This window comes from Microcaecilia unicolor, chromosome 1 (assembly GCF_901765095.1).
Source record: "Microcaecilia unicolor chromosome 1, aMicUni1.1, whole genome shotgun sequence".
Lineage (NCBI taxonomy): Eukaryota > Metazoa > Chordata > Amphibia > Gymnophiona > Siphonopidae > Microcaecilia > Microcaecilia unicolor.
This window is the reverse complement of record NC_044031.1, coordinates 303,243,370-303,262,496: the sequence shown is the minus strand read 5'-3', so window position 1 is coordinate 303,262,496 and position 19,127 is coordinate 303,243,370. Positions and strand designations below refer to the sequence as shown.

Below are 19,127 nucleotides of genomic sequence, written 5' to 3'. Positions count from 1 at the left end.
CACAAAGTAAATGGAGTAACGTCCCTTGCCAATCTGATTTTTTGGCACCGGAACGACCGCACCCAGGCGGATCAGGTTGTCCAAGGTCTGCTGCACTGCCACAGCTTGACCGGAGACTTGCAGGGAGAGAGTACAAACCCATCTCTTAAGGGTTGGCAGAACTCTAGCTTGTAGCCGTCTCTGATGACTTCCAGCACCCACGCGTCTGAAGTTATAGTGGTCCACTCGCCCAGAAACGAGGACAGCCGTCCTCCAATCTGCACTGGGGCGTGGACCAAGGCCCCGTCATTGGGTACGAGACCCTGGGGGAGGACCGGAGGGAGCACCTCCGGGACGGCGGTCTCTGCGAAAGGAATGCTGCTTGGGGGAGAAATTCCTCTTGAAGGAAGAGGGGGCAGAGGAACCCGACTTGCCCGGGCGGTACCGACGGGCTTCCAGCAACCGTCCTCTGGAGGTACCGGGACGAGTACTAGCCCGAGCCCTGACCTCTGGTAATTTCTTGCCCTTAGACGTGCCGAGATCGGTCACGATTTTGTCCAGCTCGACCCCAAAGAGCAGCTTGCCTTTAAAAGGCAATCTAGCCAGGCGGGATTTAGAGGCGTGGTCAGCAGACCAATGTTTCAGCCAAAGCCACCGCCGCGCAGAGACTGTCTGAGCCATGCCTTTAGCTGAGGCTCTCAAGACATCATACAGCAAGTCTGCCAAATAGGCTAAGCCCGATTCCAGGGCCGGCCAATCAGCCCTCAAGGAAAGATCCGAGGGGGAAGCCCGCTGCACCATAGTCAGGCACGCCCTGGCCACATAGGAGCCGCAAACTGAGGCCTGCAAACTTAAAGCAGCTGCCTCAAAGGACGACCTTAAGGCCGCCTCCAATCTTCTGTCTTGGGCGTCCTTTAGGGCCGTGCCACCTTCCACCGGCAACGCCGTTTTCTTAGTCACCGCAGTGATTAAAGAATCCACGGTAGGCCACAGATAGGCCTCACGTTCACTCACAGCCAAAGGATAGAGGCGGGACATAGCCCTAGCCACTTTAAGGCTCGTTTCCGGGACATCCCATTGAGCCGCAATTAAGGTGTGCATGGCATCATGCACGTGGAAGGATCTAGGCGGGCGCTTCGTCCCCAGCATAATGGCAGAGCCAACAGGGGCTGAGGGAGAGACGTCCTCCGGAGAGGAAATCTTCAAAGTGTCCATGGCCTGTAAAAACAGGTTGGGCAAATCCTCTGGGCTAAAAAACCGCGCTACAGAGGGGTCATCCGCTCCATCCGAGCGGGGATCTATCTCCTCCAAGGAATCCGCAAAGGACCGTTGGGAGACCTCAGACACGCTGCCCTCATCTACATCGGAGGAGACAAAGTCCTCCAAGGCCTGGAAATCAACCCGAGGGCGTTTACCTCTGGGAACCTCAACCTCTTTATCAGAAGAGGGAGCAGGGGCAGCGTTTTGCATGAGGAAAGCCTGATGCAGCAGCAAAACAAACTCGGGGAGAAACCCCCCAGACTGTGCACTTCCGCAGCCTGGGCAACAGCCCTAGACGCACTCTCAACCGGCGCTCGCAATAGCGGGGGAGAGACATGCTGCGCATCCAAAATGGCGTCCGGCGCGAAACTCCGCGAAGGAGCCGCGCAGGAAGAACGGCGCTTAACTTTAGCCGCTTGTGCCGTCGCCCAAATTAAGGGCGTTCATGGCATTAATGTCTCCAACCTCAAGGGGGGCCCACGAAGAAGCCGTCCGAGCCGCGTGGCCGGCCAAGATGGCGGAGGCGAGGAGCGGGGGATGGGTGTTTATGGCGGGAAAAAACCGCCACGCCGGAGGAACGACCGGGACATTCATCGGTCACTAAACTGTCACCCATCAAGGGCGAATCAGGTTGTAAAACCCCCGCATCCCCTCTAGAAGCGCTCCAGCGATCCGGGGAGCGACCCTTTGCGCCCTCGCCCTCCGACGCCATATGCCACGAGGAGAAGAATCGGGGAACCCCCTGCCCGCTATAAAAAGGTAAAATTACCTGCTTGCCGCTCCGAGCTGTAACGAACTGGTGTCCCAGTGAGTAGCTGCAATGAACGTATAAAGAAACGTCGAATTAAACGCCTTTAAAGACGTTTAAAATTTTTTTTTTTTTTTTTTTTAAACGGAGCCAGCGGGAGGGGGGAGAAAAGGAGGGACCTGGCACCACCAGGTTTGCACTTGCTCAAAAGAGCCCTCAACCCCAGGCCTCAACAAAACCTAAGGATTAGGCTTGGAGGCCTAGCCAGAGCTGCTGCTGTGTGTGACCACCACCTGCTGAGATAGAGAACATACTGAGGAGTTTCCGGCAGCACATGACCACATATAGGGAGGCAAAAGTTTGCTCTCTATCTCCACCTGCTGGTAGATGGACACAACCAGTCTATGGATTGATCAGCTTGATGATATGGAACTCTGAATTCCCATGGGGTACAGCAGAGGCAAAAGGATGGTGGGAAATGGACCGCTGACTCCAGAAAGCAAGAAAAGTAAACTTGGTACTTTAAAAAGATTTATTGTGTGGCTCACAGAGAACAAAAGTCCAAGTGAAAAATGCACAAGATCAAGCCACTGGAATGTAGGACGAGCCAACATTTTTAGTAGACTGGCCACACAGACATCCCACGAGAACAATGGGGCACCCTAGGGGGCACAGCAGTGGACTTCAAATAAATGCTCCCAGGTATACATCTCACCCAACCTCCCTTATCTCGTCTGCTAAGACCCCCAAAACCTACAAATCCCAAATTTAAGCCACTACTATAGCCCTTATGGGTGAAGGGGACATCTATGTGTGGGTACAGTGGGTTTTTGGTGAGTACTGGAGGAATCACATTTTTTGCCACAAGTGTAACAGGTAGGAGGAGGTATGGGCCTGGGTCCACCTGTCTGCAGTGCACAGCACCCACCACTAGCCTACTCCAGGGACCTGAAAGCTACTCTAATGGACCTTAGTATAACATCTGAGGCTGGCAATTAATGTTTTTAACCATATTTTGGGGGGGATGGGAGGGGGTTTGTGACCACTGAGGGAGTAAGGGGGGGTCATCTGGTCAGTTAGGGCACCTTTTTGTGCCTTAGTCGTTCTAAAAACAGGTCTAGCTCAAAACATCTTAGTTTTAGTCCTGGACGGTTTTGTTTTGTTTCATTCTGGCCAAAAAAACATCCAAGTCTTAGGAATGTCCAAATCCTGCTCTTAACACCCCCTCCCTCCGATACGCCTGCTTGGACGCACTACAGACGAAAATCATAGAAAAACATCTGAAAAATAGGTTTTGAAAATACTGATTTGGATGATTTTATGAGAAAAATATCCAAATGCTGCTTTAGGCCACTTTTTAGATGTTTTTCTTATTCAAAAATTAGCCCCAAAGAGAAGGAAAGAAGCAAATCAGATAATGTAAGGAGAAAAGTAAAAATAAGGGAAACATAACAATTACATTATCCACACGACAAACGTTAGAACTTAGAAGCAGGGACCATGATTAAAACACCTCATTCTCACTGTGCCTGGTCCAGAGAAGATGTCTTTCTTGTAGGACATGTGTGGATCAGTTTGCGTCTAGTTTTAATTCAAGTTACATCACCTGTTTGATGTAGTTCCTCACATGTGGCTGTGGTGGTCAGATTTCCTCTTTCCTCAGATTCCTGAGGCTCAGTCCCAAATCCCTCTTGCCCAAACTGGAATAATATGTCAGGCTTGACATTGTGGGAGCCTGTTGCAGGAAAAATATAGTAAAATATGTTTTTTAAAAAAAGTTCCCACACAGCCTATAAGTGCTTAGAATTACGCTGTTTTCATAGTCACCTCCATTTGTACAGAGACAAAAAAAAAAAAAAAAAGAGGGGTGCTGCTGTGCTGATCATCATTACAAATATATTCTAACAATAACCTGATCATTTTAATACTGAAGTGGACAACTCCTTTCTTCAAGAGCTACAGACAGCTCTGTTGTGGATTCTGCTACTGTATAAACATAATGGAAATCTCTGCTATCAGTAGTTATTTTATACAGATTGTTCATCTAATTGCTATAGATCAATATTCAGTGGCATTTAACTGATTACTGCTACCGAATATCACCGCTAACCGGCCATTTCCTAACCAGATTAGAGACGGGCTGGCGGCAGAGTATGGAAAGAGCACCTACTTAGCCAGTTAGTGCTAAGCAGCTAAGTAACTTCATAATGGGGCCCTTTTACAAAGCGGCGGTAGGATTACCGTGCAGCAATACAGCACTACCGCAGGGCGCACCCAGGAGCCCTGCAGTAGTTTTCTATTTGCCACACCAGAAAATATTTTTCTATTTTCTAGCATGGGGGGGTGGGGAGTAGGCATGCCCAGCGGTAATTGGCCATCGCTGCATGCTGTCCAATTACCTCCGGGTTAGCGTGTGAGCCCTTACCGCCTCCTAAATACATGGCGGTAAGGGCTCAGGCAGTAAATCGCTGCACGCCAATATTTTCATTAGCACATTTAAATAACTAGAATTGCCAGCTGTATATTCAATCAGTTGCCCTTGTGGCAAAACCTACATAGGAATGACAACTCGACCACTAAAAGTTAGGATTTTAGAACATCGATCCAACATCAGAAGAATGGTTCGTAAAGAACCATTAGTAGAGCACTGCTGTAATACAAGTGAATTTTAAAGATTGTTTTTCGACTCTGTCTTGACCGATCAGTGCACTCGGGGTCTGTATTGTTGATTAGAAGTCATTCTGTTTAAAAATGATTGTTTAGGGTCACGTGAAGCTTTGCACAGGAGTGGCCGCTAGTTGTTTTGCTCCTGCCAACTCCTTGATAACCCTGCCGAAAAACCTGCGAAAATTGAGCAAACTCCTCACATAAGTGGAGGATAAATACGGTAGACAAGAATCGAGTTTACTTCTAAGGTGAAAGCGCAGAGAATGGCGCCAAATCGGTGAGAAAAGAGAGGGAAAAAGAGTCGGCCGGCAGAGGACAAGATGGGATCCTTGATGGTTGGTTCCGCATGGGCAGCAGAAATAGTTGGTGAAGTAACTACCGCGCTCGAATCGATATTGGAGAAAAAGCTGGGCTCCTTGGAAAATAAACTGGAATCTTTGCATAATAACATAGCTCAAATTAAGGCAGATATGATGAATTATCAGCAGCGGGTTAGTGACCTAGATGATCGCATGGCAAAAATGGAGGCGGATCGCAGTAAGCTTGAGAAAAGGATAATATCATATGCTGACAAACTTGAAGACCTAGAAAATAGGTTGAGAAGCAACAACCTACGCATTGTGGGAATGGCTGAGGGGCAGGATGATCGGGACCTGATAACTTTTTTGGAAAGCTGGCTTGCTAAAGAACTTGGGTTGCCGCCGACTCTGGGCCCTCTCACAATTGAGAGGGCACATCGCCTACATAAGTACATAAGTAATGCCACACTGGGAAAAGACCAAGGGTCCATCGAGTCCAGCATCCTGTACACAACAGCGGCCAATCCAGGCCAAGGGCACCTGACAAGCTTCCCAAACATACAAACATTCTATACATGTTATTCCTAGAATTGTGGATTTTTCCCAAGTCCATTTAGTAGCGGTTTATGGACTTGTCCTTTAGGAAACCGTCTAACCCCTTTTTAAACTCTACCAAGCTAACTGCCTTCACCACGTTCTCCGGCAACGAATTCCAGAGTGTAATTACGCGTTGGTTGAAGAAAAATTTTCTCCGATTTGTTTTAAATTTACTACACTGTAGTTTCATCACATGCCCCCTAGTCCTAGTATTTTTGGAAAGCGTGAACAGACGCTTCACATCCACCTGTTCCACTCCACTCATTATTTTATATACCTCTATCATGTCTCCCCTCAGCCGTCTCTTCTCCAAGCTGAAAAGCCCTAGCCTCCTTAGTCTTTCTTCAAAGGGGAAGTCGTCCCATCCCCGCTATCATTTTGGTCGCCCTTCGCTGCACCTTTTCCAATTCTACTATATCTTTCTTGAGATGCGGCGACCAGAATTGGACACAATACTCAAGGTGCTGTCGCACCATGGAGCGATATAATGGCATTATAACATCCTCACACCTGTTTTCCATACCCTTCCTAATAATACCCAACATTCTATTCGCTTTCCGAGCCGCAGCAGCACACTGAGCAGAAGGTTTCAGTGTATTATCGCCGACGACACCCAGATCCCTATCTTGGTCCGTAACTCCTAACGTGGAACCTTGCATGACGTAGCTATAATTCAGGTTCTTTTTTCCCACATGCATCACCTTGCACTTGCTCACATTAAACGTCATCTGCCATTTAGCCGCCCAGTCTCCCAGTCTCGTAAGGTCCTTCTGTAATTTTTCACAATCCTGTCGCGAGTTAACGACTTTGAATAACTTTGTGTCATCAGCAAATTTAATTACCTCGCTAGTTACTCCCATCTCTAAATCATTTATAAATATATTAAAAAGCAGCGGTCCTAGCACAGACCCCTGAGGAACCCCACTAACTACCCTTCTTCATTATGAGTACTGCCCATTTAACCCCACTCTGTTTCCTATCCTTCAACCAGTTTTTAATCCACAATAGGACTTTTTCCTCCTATCCCATGACCCTCCAATTTCCTCTGTAGCCTTTCATGAGGTACCTTGTCAAACGCCTTTTGAAAATCCAGATACACAATATCAACCGGCTCCCCTTTGTCCACATGTTTGTTTACTCCTTCAAAGAATTGAAGTAAATTGGTCAGGCAAGATTTCCCCACACAAAAGCCGTGCTGGCTTGGTCTCAGTAATCCATGTCCTTGGATGTGCTCTGTAATTTTGTTTTTAATAATAGCCTCTACCATTTTCCCCGGCACCGACGTCAGACTCACCGGTCTATAATTTCCTGGATTTCCCCTGGAAACTTTTTAAAAAATCGGCGTTACATTGGCCACCCTCCAATCTTCCGGTACCACGCTCGATTTTAAGGATAAATTGCATATCACTAGCAGTAGCTCCGCAAGCTCATTTTTCAGTTCTATCAGTACTCTAGGATGAATACCATCCATTCCAGGAGATTTGCTACTCTTCAGTTTGCTGAACTGCCCCATTACGTCCTCCAGGTTTACCGTGAAGTCAGGAAGTTTCTCCGACTCGTCCGCTTGAAATATCATTTCCGACACCGGTATCCCACCCAAATCTTCCTTGGTGAAGACCGAAGCAAAGAATTCGTTCAATTTCTCCGCTACGTCTTTGTCTTCCTTGATCGCCCCTTTTACCCCTCGGTCATCCAGCGGCCCAACAGATTCTTTTGCCAGCTTCCTGCTTTTAATATACCAGGCCGACGACTGATGGAAGACTGAGTGTGGTTATCTGCCGAGTTCTTAATTTCGCGCATAAGACTGCAATTCTGCAAGCACTGAGAGGCGGAAAGGAGCTACACAGTGGCAATCAGGAAGTCCTGTGCTTTCAGGACTACTCGGCTGGAGTAGCTGCTCAGAGGAGGCAATTTTCGCCAATTTGTACTGAATTGGTGCAGCGTAAAATTAAATTTGCCCTATTATACCCTGCGAAGTTACGAATAACATATCAATCGGCTACATAATCTACAATACTGCAGATGAAGCAAGGGCTTTTATGTAGCATTTGGAGCCTGGGAATTCAAGTTGAACAGCTGGATGAGAACTGGATGACATGGAAAATAAGTGATTTTGAATGAAAAGCCGCAAAGAACAGATTGCAGAGATCAGGAAGAAGTGGGTGAATACCGATTCTGGAAGCAATAATTGGAGTTAATCTAGATCTGTTATGAAACCTGAGCATTTAGTTCGGGGAGGATTTATGTCTCATAAGACTCATTTGATGAACCAAAAAGAGAATGTTTAATTGCAGATGTTTTGTTATTTTTCAGTGACGAGTTCTTTTTCATTTTTATAGTTGGGATAGCGAGGGTATGAGTAATTGCAGGGGGTTAAGGCACAAACATTCGAGTTGAATAATGGGGATGCTGAATACTTGCTGTTTGTATGAGAGGGGGAGGAAATGCGGGCTAGATTATTATACTTGAAATATTGTTTAGTTTTAAAATTGTATATTGGGATAAAATCTCATTTGGATTGAAAGAAGACCTTGGATGATATTGGGTAAAGTTGGAGAACAAAATCTGACAGGTTGGGGAGTTTACTAAAGGGTTTAGACGAGGGGCGTTAGAAGTGACCTGAATCCTATGGGGGATCGTTGGGGTAATGGGGATAGGCAGGGCACAGGGGGAATCCGTAAAAGGATAGGGAAGGGGGAGGGGGGATGGGGAGTGTAGGGTCGGGTGGAGGGGGGGCTACTGCTCAGGGGCAGATATGGATATCTGAAAGGGATGGGTGGGACTTAGAGCTTGATTCTGTGGTTAATACTAGATGGGAGTATAATGGGAGATATATGGGGGTGAGGGGTCAGAGGCTGGGCTGGCTCCTCTCAGTAGATGAACTCTTTTATAGGCTGCTATTGCATAGAGAATGATTAAGATTATCACATGGAACGTGGGGGGCATTCACTCTCCTGTAAAGAGGTCTAAAATATTGCATTACCTTCAACGTATTAGAGCTGATATTGTGTTCCTACAAGAAACACACTTGTCAGATCTTGAACACACAAAATTGGTTAGGTGGTGGGTAGGGGATTGTGTAGCATCATCAGCGGTAGGATGGAAAGGTGGGGTGGCAATTTTGTTTCGGAAGGGACTGACATCCCAGATTCATAAGGTAGTGAAAGATCCGGACGGGCGATTTATTTTTTGTAATGCCACAGTCACCAGACAACAGGTTATATTGGGCAGCATCTATGCACCTAATGTCTTAGATCTTAAATTTTATAAGAAACTACTTTTGACTGTCACTAACATGGAATCACTTCCTATGATGTTGGGGGGAGGCTTTAACATGGCATGGGATCCACAGATAAGATAGATCACATCCCCCAGAGGTCTGCCTGACTTTTGTGCAGTATTGGATCTTGTAGACGTCTGGCGCACGTTTCATCCCATAGATAGGGAATATACACATCAATCAAGAGCACATAATACACATTCAAGGATCGATTACTTGCTGACATCACGCACACTTTTTACAGACATCAGAGAATCCGATATAGGACTGTGTATCATCTTGGATCATTCAGCGGTTCGGATGACTTGGCAAAGTGGATGTGGGAAGTAGGGCTCGGGGTTGGACATTCCCTAGTTACCTTTTTAAGGAGGTAAAATTTAGGGAATATCTGCAACCTAAGTGGGCAGAATTTAAACATTTTAACGAGGGCTCAGTAGACGGAGTTTCTAATTACTGGGAAGCAGCGAAAGTAGTTATGCGCGGCGAGATTATTAGCTATGCCACTCAATATAAGAAGGCTAGAGATCATGAAATTTTACGAATGGAAAAGCAACTGGCAGGACTGAGGAGACAATTTGGGGGTGTCTCCGAATCCTCGAATAAGGCAGGAATTGATGATGGTTCAGACGGCCCTGAATTCCTTTCTACATGATAGAGAGGTGAAATCTCAGACTTTCTATCGATTTCAATTGCATAAATATGGGCATAAAGGAGGCAAATTATTAGCTAGACCGATCGCACCAAAATATACCTCTAGAAATATAGTTACTATCAAAGGTAAGGGGGGGGGAAATACTCCATACTGATCAGGAAATACGGTCTGCTTTCCAAGAATTTTATCAAAAACTTTATAGTGCAGAGGGGAAAGATGGGTTCCCAGGTGACATGTATTTGAGTGGAATAGAGACCCCTAGATTGACTCAAAGAGATTGCAAAAGTTTGAACGCCCTGATTAGTGAAGATGAGATAACATGGGCCATTGGACATAGTAAATTGGGCAAAGCTCCAGGCCTGGACAGGTTTAAGACTGAGTTTTACAAATTGATGAGGGACTCTATAGTTCCCATGCTGGCTAAGGTGTTTAACGAGTGGATAGAACTGGGCTGGCTGCCGGAGCATCTTAACTTAGCATGGATCATAGTGTTTCCTAAGCCAAAGCGAGATGAAACGCTGTTGACCTCCTAAAGGCCTATTTCGCTTTTGAACCACGAAGTAAAATTTCTTGCAAAAATATTAGCTAATAGAATGGGAAAGGTATTACCTCATGTTATTCTCGAGACGCAGGTGGAGTTTGTTCAGGGCAGATCAGTGGCAAAAAATATTCGGAGTATTCTGGCTTCATTGGAACGACTGGGTCAAACCAAGGAACAGGCTATTGTGATTAGCTTTGACGCCAAAAAAGCGTTCGACCACGTAGAGTGGCCTTTCTTGTTTTTGGATGCTTATGGGTTTCAGGGATAGTTTGTACAGGCGATCCGGGCTCTTTACTTTTCCCTGCATGCCCAAGTGATGATCAATGGTAATATTTCCGGGGATATTGAGATAGGGCAGGGGACTAGGCAGGGGTGCCCTCTGTCGCCATTGCTCTTTGCGCTTTACTTAGACCCATTGATCCGAGACATTAACTAGTGTTTGGCAGTACCTGGGGTGGCGACTGGGAGGTTAGAGTTTAAAATGGCTGCGTTTGCTGACGACCTGCTAGTGTTGATAACGAAACCCCGGGCCTCCTTGGAGGCTCTTTTAGAAATCATCAGGGAATTTGGAGATTACTCGGGATTTAAATTAAATCTTGAAAAATCAGAGGCGCTAGCAGTAAATCCAGGTACTCAAACGCTCTGGCACGGGGATTTCCCACTGAGGTGGGCAAATATCTCTTTTAGATATCTAGGCATTCTTCTAACAATTAAAATGAAAGAGTTATACAGTTTAAACGTAAATCGTCTGCTGGTGCAGACATCCCAACAATTAGATTCCTGGAACACTCTGACTTTGCCTCTAGTAGGTCATATTAGTCTTATTAGAATGGTGATATTGCCCAGATGGCTGTATGTTCTACAGACATTGCCGATACAGTCGGTGCAAAAAGACATTAAACTCTTTTATAGCCAAGTGATGAGATTTTGTTGGGCAAAAAAAAAAAAGCTAAAGTCCAAATGAAGTTCATGCTGGGAGGGTGAAGACAAGGAGGATTGGGTCTTCCTAATGGAGTGGCCTAGTGGTTAGGGTGGTGGACTTTGGTCCTGGGGAACTGAGGAACTGAGTTCGATTCCCACTTCAGGCACAGGCAGCTCCTTGTGACTCTGGGCAAGTCACTTAACCCTCCATTGCCCCATGTAAGCCGCATTGAGCCTGCCATGAGTGGGAAAGCACGGGATACAAATGTAACAAAAAAAAAAAGGTTTTATAATATGGCATGTCTTCTGAGTCAAGTGAGGGACTGGGTATTTTCATCAGGTGAACATACACCCCTTAGACTAGAAGAAGCTTTTTTCAGCCCGTATAAACTTATAACATTACTCCACACACACAGAGATATGCTGCCACAGGCAATACGGCACAGTATACTCTTGGCGCCTCTAAGAGATACGTGGAGATTGTTAGGGACGATGCTAGGGGGAAATCCGAAAATTACAGAATTATTAACTATTAAAGGTAAACCAATGTTCTTGCCAGGGCTAGAGAACTCAGTTTTCACATACTGGGAGCAAATGGGTTTAAACCGATTGGAAAATGTTATGGGACGGGAAGGGGAAATTAAATCGCTGCCTCAACTGCTGCCTTCCATAGCTGGGGGATGGGGGAACAAATTTGCGTATTGTCACCTAAAACATTATATGCAAACACTAGATAAAGAAACACTGAAATTAAAGCTGGGGAAGAAGATTAAAGTGTTTTTTGATGAAAGTGCTGAGAATATACCCTCTATTTCAAGCATACACCTAAAGATATGGGAATTGATGCCTGGGAAGGAGCTAGCCCAGCTTCGACAGAGATGGGAACAAGATGTGGGGCAAGAATTGTTGACATGGGATATTATAGCGCATTTAAAGGGTATTCCTAGAATAATTAGTGGAGCTGGGCTTAGAGAATGTGCTTTTAGGGTAATATACAGAGCATATTTTACTCAAGTCCAATTGTGTAGGGTGGGGGGGGGGGTTAGATCTGCAATTTGCCTGAAGTGTAATATGTCTAACAATACCTTTTATCATACGTTTTGGGAATGTACATTGGTGCAGAGATATTGGAGGTGAGTGGCATCTTTTTTGTCTTCCTTGATGCCCAGCAGAGTTGAGGCAAACCCGCTCCAGTTAATAATAGGAGCATTTCGAGGCTTTAGAGCGGAAGGTGCACTATTGTGTCGCAAACTATGCCTTGTAGCGACAAAATGTGTACTGCAGTATTGGACCTCAGCAGACCCTCCCCCCCCCCCCCCCCCCCCCCGAATTCTGGCATTGGTGTAATCAAGTGCATCAGTTGATGGTATGGGAGGCATGAGAGGCTAGGAAGCACATTTTCAAAGCACTTAGCCTTCCAAAGTTCCATAGAAACCTATGGAACTTTGGAAGGCTAAGTGCTTTGAAAATATGCCTCTAGGGGTTCATGTAGACGTAAAGCACGTTATCTTAAGATTTGGGGATGCTTATTACATAAATTGCCTCAGAGAGGGAGAAGTCTCATTCTTAATACATTGTGCATGTACTAATGTGTGGCTGGATAATGAGTAAAATGAGCAGGGGGTGGGATAGGAGGGGTAGGGAGGGCTTATAAGAGGGGGGGGGAAGGGAATGGGAAAGGGAAGCTAAGTTTGAAAATTTTTTGGCGCTGTATGACCTATGGAAGTCTTTAAGCTAAAGTTATTGGATTGTTTGCATACCTTTTCTGTTATATTAAGTCAACAATAAAAATAGTTGAAACATAAAAAACGATTGTTTAACTTTGATTGTGTGAAAATAAGTTGGGGAGGATGGCATTTGTTTTCGGAAGTTCAGCTTGGCCACTTGGACTTGGGAAAGCATGTGACCACGTTCCCACAGTATGGCTTGTTTACCTAAACAGAGAAGCATTCTGTAATTTTCCTCAACTCTGGAGGAGTAGCCTAGTGGTTAGGGTGGTGGACTTTGGGCCTGGGGAACTGAGGAACTGAGTTCGATTCCCGGCACAGGCAGCTCCTTGTGACTCTGGGCAAGTCACTTAACCCTCCATCGCCTGCCGCATTGAGCCTGCCATGAGTGGGAAAGTGCGGGGTACAAATGTAACAAAAAAAAAAAAAACATGACCCCTAAGCCTAATAAAAAGGGGGGCTTGTTACAGCAGAGTGGGGGGCTCATCTGTGAGTGGACGCACTGTGCAGAGGATCTGTTCCTAGGCAAAGAAGTTCCTGGCTCTTGCTGTGAACCCCCCCCCCCCCCCCCCTGGGCTGATGATAAGAGCCTGGATGATGTAAGGACCAGTGATGTTGTATGTATAGTGTATGTATTGCTTCCTTTCCTGGTCTAAGAACTCTTAGCATTGCTTAGAAGTAGAGACCAGTGATGTAATGATTGTTTCTAATCAATCATTGTATATACCTTAATCATTGTAGAATTTAGCACCTCTAATAAAGGTTTCATTAATCTAATACGAATCCAAAAGAATCCACGGTAATTACTGAGTAGTCTGTGTCAGTGAGACAGGCTATAAATCCATAGCAGTACAACTGCTTAGAGAAAAAGCACAATTAAGATTTAGAATGCCTTGCAATAGACACAGTTGACATTTTGAGCAGAAGCGGTAACCGCAAACTGTTACTGCAAAGGAAGGAAGCTGAGTGGATCTTTAATCTAAAAACAATTGAACCGAGGGGTCTATATAGCTCCGTGGACTGGCACACTTTTTTTTTTTTATAAATTTTTATTGAACATCAATCAATGTAACAACAGTTTGGAGCCCATGACTCCCCCAACTTTCCAACCAGGTAAACTTCAGTCCAGTTCCACAAGTGTTTTCGCCCTCCCCCCCCTCCAACCCCCCCTCCCTCCCCCCCCCCACCTTTCCCTCCCCCCCCCACCCTTCCCACCCTTCAAAACTGTAGCTTAAACAGTCCTACTCTCTATGTTCCCAGTAAAGAGTGCCTCCAATTGCGTCCATTCATCAGCAGTGGAACAATATCTCCCTCTACGCCTGTCCGTCATCTTTTCCATAGCCGCTATTATCTTAAGCCTCTCCACCCAATCCTTCCCCGTGGGGCCCTTTGTTTGTTTCCAATTTAAGGCCACCATAGCTTTCGCCGCAGCCATATCCATTCGTTTTAGTCTGCATTGCCATCTCTTCCCCCTCCTATTGCCCCACCCCAACAAGCACCACTTAGGATCACATGGAACCGTACTGCCCAACATTGTAGTTAGTGATCCTGTTACTTCCCCCCAAAATACCTGTAGTACCGGATAACTTAATACTAGGGTTAAACACTGAACCATCACTAAAGGTCACCAAATCCAGTTGATCTCCCCTATTATGAGTTGGACATAATTCAAATTAGATAGAAAGGAGCATAGTTCATTTCCTCTTCTGTATTGTAGATCTTCCATATGTATGTTAACTTCGCCATAATTACACTAATTGCTTTCCATGAAGTTTTTTTTTTTTTAACAAATTCACAAAAGTGAGGCACCAATTTGTAGAATTACTTCCTAAGAAATAATATACTGAAGCGCATCAAAGCAAACAGAAACATTAATGCACATTAAGCATGTGAACACATATGATATCAGTCATATGATTTAGGAAACTAGTCCTTGTCAGTTCTCATTAACTTAATCCAGACTAACAGAATATTTAAAGAGCTGCACTGAATGCAAAATCATGAAACTGTGTACTGTGATTTGTGCTAACCTACCAGCAATATAAAAACTCCATGGCTAAGTCAAACTTTAATCACTTACATCAGTTATGTCCCCTGCCACTATCTTCTCTATTCCCACCAGCCCATTCAATAGTATAGATTTCCTCAACCCCATGACACTAGGATAAAGGATTTTGCAGACCTGATCTTACCCCCAGCACACCCATCTCCATCAGGTGCCTCCTCCATCTCCACAGGCAGCCAACTCTGTCCAAAGTAGGGAAACAGTGGGAGGAGGAGAGAGGAGGATGGCTCATCCCACCACCACTGATTTCCTAAATGGTCCCAAATGATTTTAGTAAGAATTTTATACTTACTTGTTACAGAAGGGTGAGTCAGTTCAAAAGTCTCTAATTCAGGATGATCCATAAACGGGAGATTTTCCTCTTGTTTAACACTCAGTGAGAACACAGAGGTTACCACTGGAAGACCTGTTATGAGAAAACATGTCAAGAAGGTTTCACCAAGGATCTGATAGTACTAAATTAGGAAACAGAGTTTAAGTCTCCAAATGTTTGATGTTAATGATCCATCTCCTGTGATATAAAAACGCAAAGCCATTTAAAACCAAAACATCTACTTACTCTTGGTGGGATCATTCAGGTTTTCTTTTCCCTCCCATTCAAAGTGTTGAGTGAAATATTTTTCATCTTCCTTTTTAATCTTAAATAGAACATCAGGATTAACAATTGAATAACCTGTTAAGAAGTAGGAAAACAACATTTAAATTATAACCTTCTCTGACATCTGGTTACCATCAGAAGGGAGTTACACATTGCACAGTATAGCTGAGTAGTGTGCAGCTAATAGTTGTAGTTCCCAGCTAGAAATCTGGGTGGCAAGTCCTCTCTCTGGTCTTCTGTGCCAAATTTGTTTTGGTATAGAAAAAGGAGACAGATTGCAACTGGTCTTGTATGAAGCCTTCAGTTTAAGAACAGAGCAGCACCTTCTGCAGAGTCTGCAGTAGTGAGCTACTTCACTGGTTCCTGTTGGATATGGAATGACATCAGAATCCAGGTCCTAAATTTCGGGTGTCCATGGGACCTGGGATTTTTCCATGCTAATTGTATAGTACGCTTGTGCAGTACATGATAGAGTAGACATATTTACCTCGTGACATGAGGAAGTCATGAATCTCCTTGATGACCCTCTTATACAGTTCCTTCTGCCATTCTCCTAAAATATTCCACTCCACTTCCAAAAAATAAGCAGCAACATCCTTGAACGTGATCGATGCCTGGAATAGCCAGGAGCACACATTCAGTCACACTTTCATTATGATGTTTATGTAATAGACAGTATAGACTTTGTTAGATGACCTCTGTCAATGAGATCAGATCTCTAGTACATTATTTCCCTAGTTCTATATACGGTGCTTAAACTTGCATGCACCCAATTTACATGCGTAATTTAATTGCAAAACGAGCCAATTGGTGCCAATACTTAGGCTCTAATAATCAACTTTCGGTGCAATAATTTGAATTTATGCACACATCTTTATAGTAGATATTCTATAAAGATCAGTGCGTTAATTTTTTATGCACAGATCCAAAATGGGGGTATGGATGTGACAGGGGCATAGGCAGGTCATGGCGTTCCTGGAATTTGCACGGTGTTACAGAATAATTTAGGCCTGAGAATTTACACCAGATTTAAGTTAGTGTAACTGCAGCAGATACTGGCATCAAACGTTATTCTATCAATGGCATCCAACTCGGAGCACCATTTATAGAATAACACTTAAGGCTCATTTTTTTCAGCGCTATATACAGAATCTAGCCCTACATGTTCCCTTGAATATGCAATATTTTGAGCAGATATACTGTTGCTTAGAGAACACTGGAAATCTTTCATGTTGAGCTGATAAAGTAGTTGGAAGAAGGAGAAAGTAGAAGAGATGAGAGGGAAAGAAGAATGTTGCTCGGTGTCTGAAGGCAAGAAAATGAAGAGTGTTGGGGTCAGGGCTGAGGAGAGAGAAAATGTGTGTCTATTGATGTTATTACTATGCTATAATCTGTTTGGAAAGGACAGAGATGGCAGAGTAAGGGGATGACTAGTTCTGTATCAATAATATCAAAGTGGCTGAAAGCCAGAGTGCACGGGGAAAGAAGGAGGTGCACTTGGCCATCCACAGACTGACTCAGATGGAAGGACAGAGATCTGGCTGAAGACGTACAAAAGGTGAGAATGAAGGGAGAAACATTGGAAAGAGACTTTAACCTGCTGGACATGGATTGCAGTATCTTGTGTGCAGGCTAGGGAAGCCCGTAGTAGTTTTGCAGTGTTAATGCAGCCAGAAACATCACACACTTCTGGCTACAATAGTGGGCCCCAATCCTGAGTCTATAGTCTATTTACTTTACCTATCCTTTGCTTTTAATAATGGCATTCCTTTTTCTTTTTTTTTTAAATAAAATTGTGAACCGCTATGATCCTCATTTGGAATCACGGTATATCAAAACTTTTAGTAAACACTAGTAAAAGAGGCCCGTTTCTGGAGCAAATGAAACGGACGCTAGCAAGGTTTTCCTCCCCAACACCTCCCCCCCTTCTCCCTCCCTCCCTACCTACCTACCTGCCAACCCCTTCGTCGTTCTGACGCCATTGCTCCGCACCTCCTGAACGCACTGTACGCCATTGCTCTGCCCTCGGTGTGTGAGGCCATTGCTCCGCCCTCAACGTCATGACGTTTGACGCGAGGGCGGGGCCCGGAGCGATTTCAGTGGCTTCACCACCACGAACCCTCGAACCCGTTTTGAAGGAACTGACGTCAGTGGCTTGGCTTCACTGACGTCAAGTGTCTTCAGAACGTTGAGGGTGAGTTTTATTACATAGTAACATAGTAGATGACGGCAGAAAAAGACCTGCACGGTCCATCTAGTCTGCCCACGATAAACTCATATGTGTATACCTTACCTTGATTTGCACCTGTCTTTTTCAGGGCACAGACCGTATAAGTCTGTCCAGCAGTATTTCCCGCCTCCCAACCACCAGTCCCGCCTCCCATCACGGCTCTGGCACAGTCCCCGTATAAGTCTGCCCTCCCCCATCCTAGCCTCTCAACCACCAACCCCTCTTCCCCCCGCCACCCAATAGGATAAGCATATTAAAGGAATCAGGAATGTGTCAAACAGGAAGCTCTCCTTCCCTTCTCCTATTTTCAGAAATTCCTGGAGCAGATTCTCTACAGCAGTGTTTCCCAAGTTCAGTCCTGGAGTACTCCTTGCCAGTCAGGGTTTCAGGATATCCACAATGAACATGCATGAACTTGATTTGAATACGCTACCTCCATTATATACAAATCTCTTTCATGCATATTCATTCTGGATATCCTAAAAACCTGACTGGTAAGGGGTACTCCAGGACTGGACTTGGGAAACACTGCTCTAGGGAATTATAAATTCTTCAGACTTAATACTGCAATCCACCTCCAGCAGGTAAAGTCTTCTACCAACAACCATTAAATTACTGCTCTACTCCAAAACAAACAAGGAAATAGAAAGGAAGCCTGCAAGAGCAGCAAAGGGAACAGTTTTCCTTTTTGTGCTGGCAGTGGCACCCTGTATACATGAGAAGAGAAAATAATTTCTTGCCTGATCAGAAACTCGGGCAGACATTCTCTTCTGTTTCCCCTCTGAATTCTGCAGCTGCTGGGATGGATTCAGGCAACAGATTTCCCTTTTCCTGGAAGGATTAATAAAACAGGAGGAGGATAGATTGATCCCTAAAGGTCTCAGATAAATTCCTTCTTCTGCCTCTCTACAGATCTGGGACTGGGTTGCAGGCCCCAGAAATAAGATAAAGCTTTCTTTTCTTCTGTGTCTCTATGCAGCACTTTCAATCCTGCAGACACTGGAGGAACAAAAACAGCAGAGCAAGAGCATGCTCAGAGCACTTCATCCCTTCCCCTTGATGAGGTCATCTAGGGTATCCCACTTCCTTAAGGTAGATCTGTACAAGTCAAGGAGGTTAGACAGAGAACAGGAGACCATAGCAGCCTATCTCAAATCTGGCCCAAGGAGGAGTGTAGGAGCTGAAGCCAGTATATGGGCTGAAGCCAGTAGGCGGAGATTGCCACCATTTTCATTCACCCAAAACAATAGCAAAAGATTAATAGAAATAACAGACTGCCTATGGGTGGTCTATCTGTAAAAAGTCTAAAGCTGTTCCAGTTGGATAGACAGTGCCTCAAAAGGTGGAAGACAAAAGATTTTTTTAAACTTATTTGACAACTTTTAAATTTATTTGAAAGCTTCCCATATGTAGATATAAATAGGAAATTATTGTAGCTTGTAGCATTTATAAACTCTGTATTTGTGTTCGTTTTTCTACACTTTTATATACAATACAGATGGCCAAATTTCAGTGATGAAATCCTGTTACTGATGGGTTTATTGTAACTTATTTATTTATTTA

At 44.8% G+C, this 19,127-nt stretch overlaps 1 long non-coding RNA gene and 1 pseudogene across 1 annotated transcript; both read right to left on the bottom strand.

The window, feature by feature from the left end:
• Positions 1-19,127, bottom strand: part of LOC115476804 — a 324,007-nt pseudogene that overhangs the window by 192,729 nt on the left and 112,151 nt on the right.
• LOC115473067 lies at positions 3,616-15,366 on the bottom strand. Its single transcript, XR_003942600.1, has 3 exons — positions 15,296-15,366; positions 15,029-15,142; positions 3,616-3,722 (listed from the first exon to the last, which is right to left on the bottom strand). It is a non-coding gene; the product is annotated as an uncharacterized LOC115473067 (long non-coding RNA).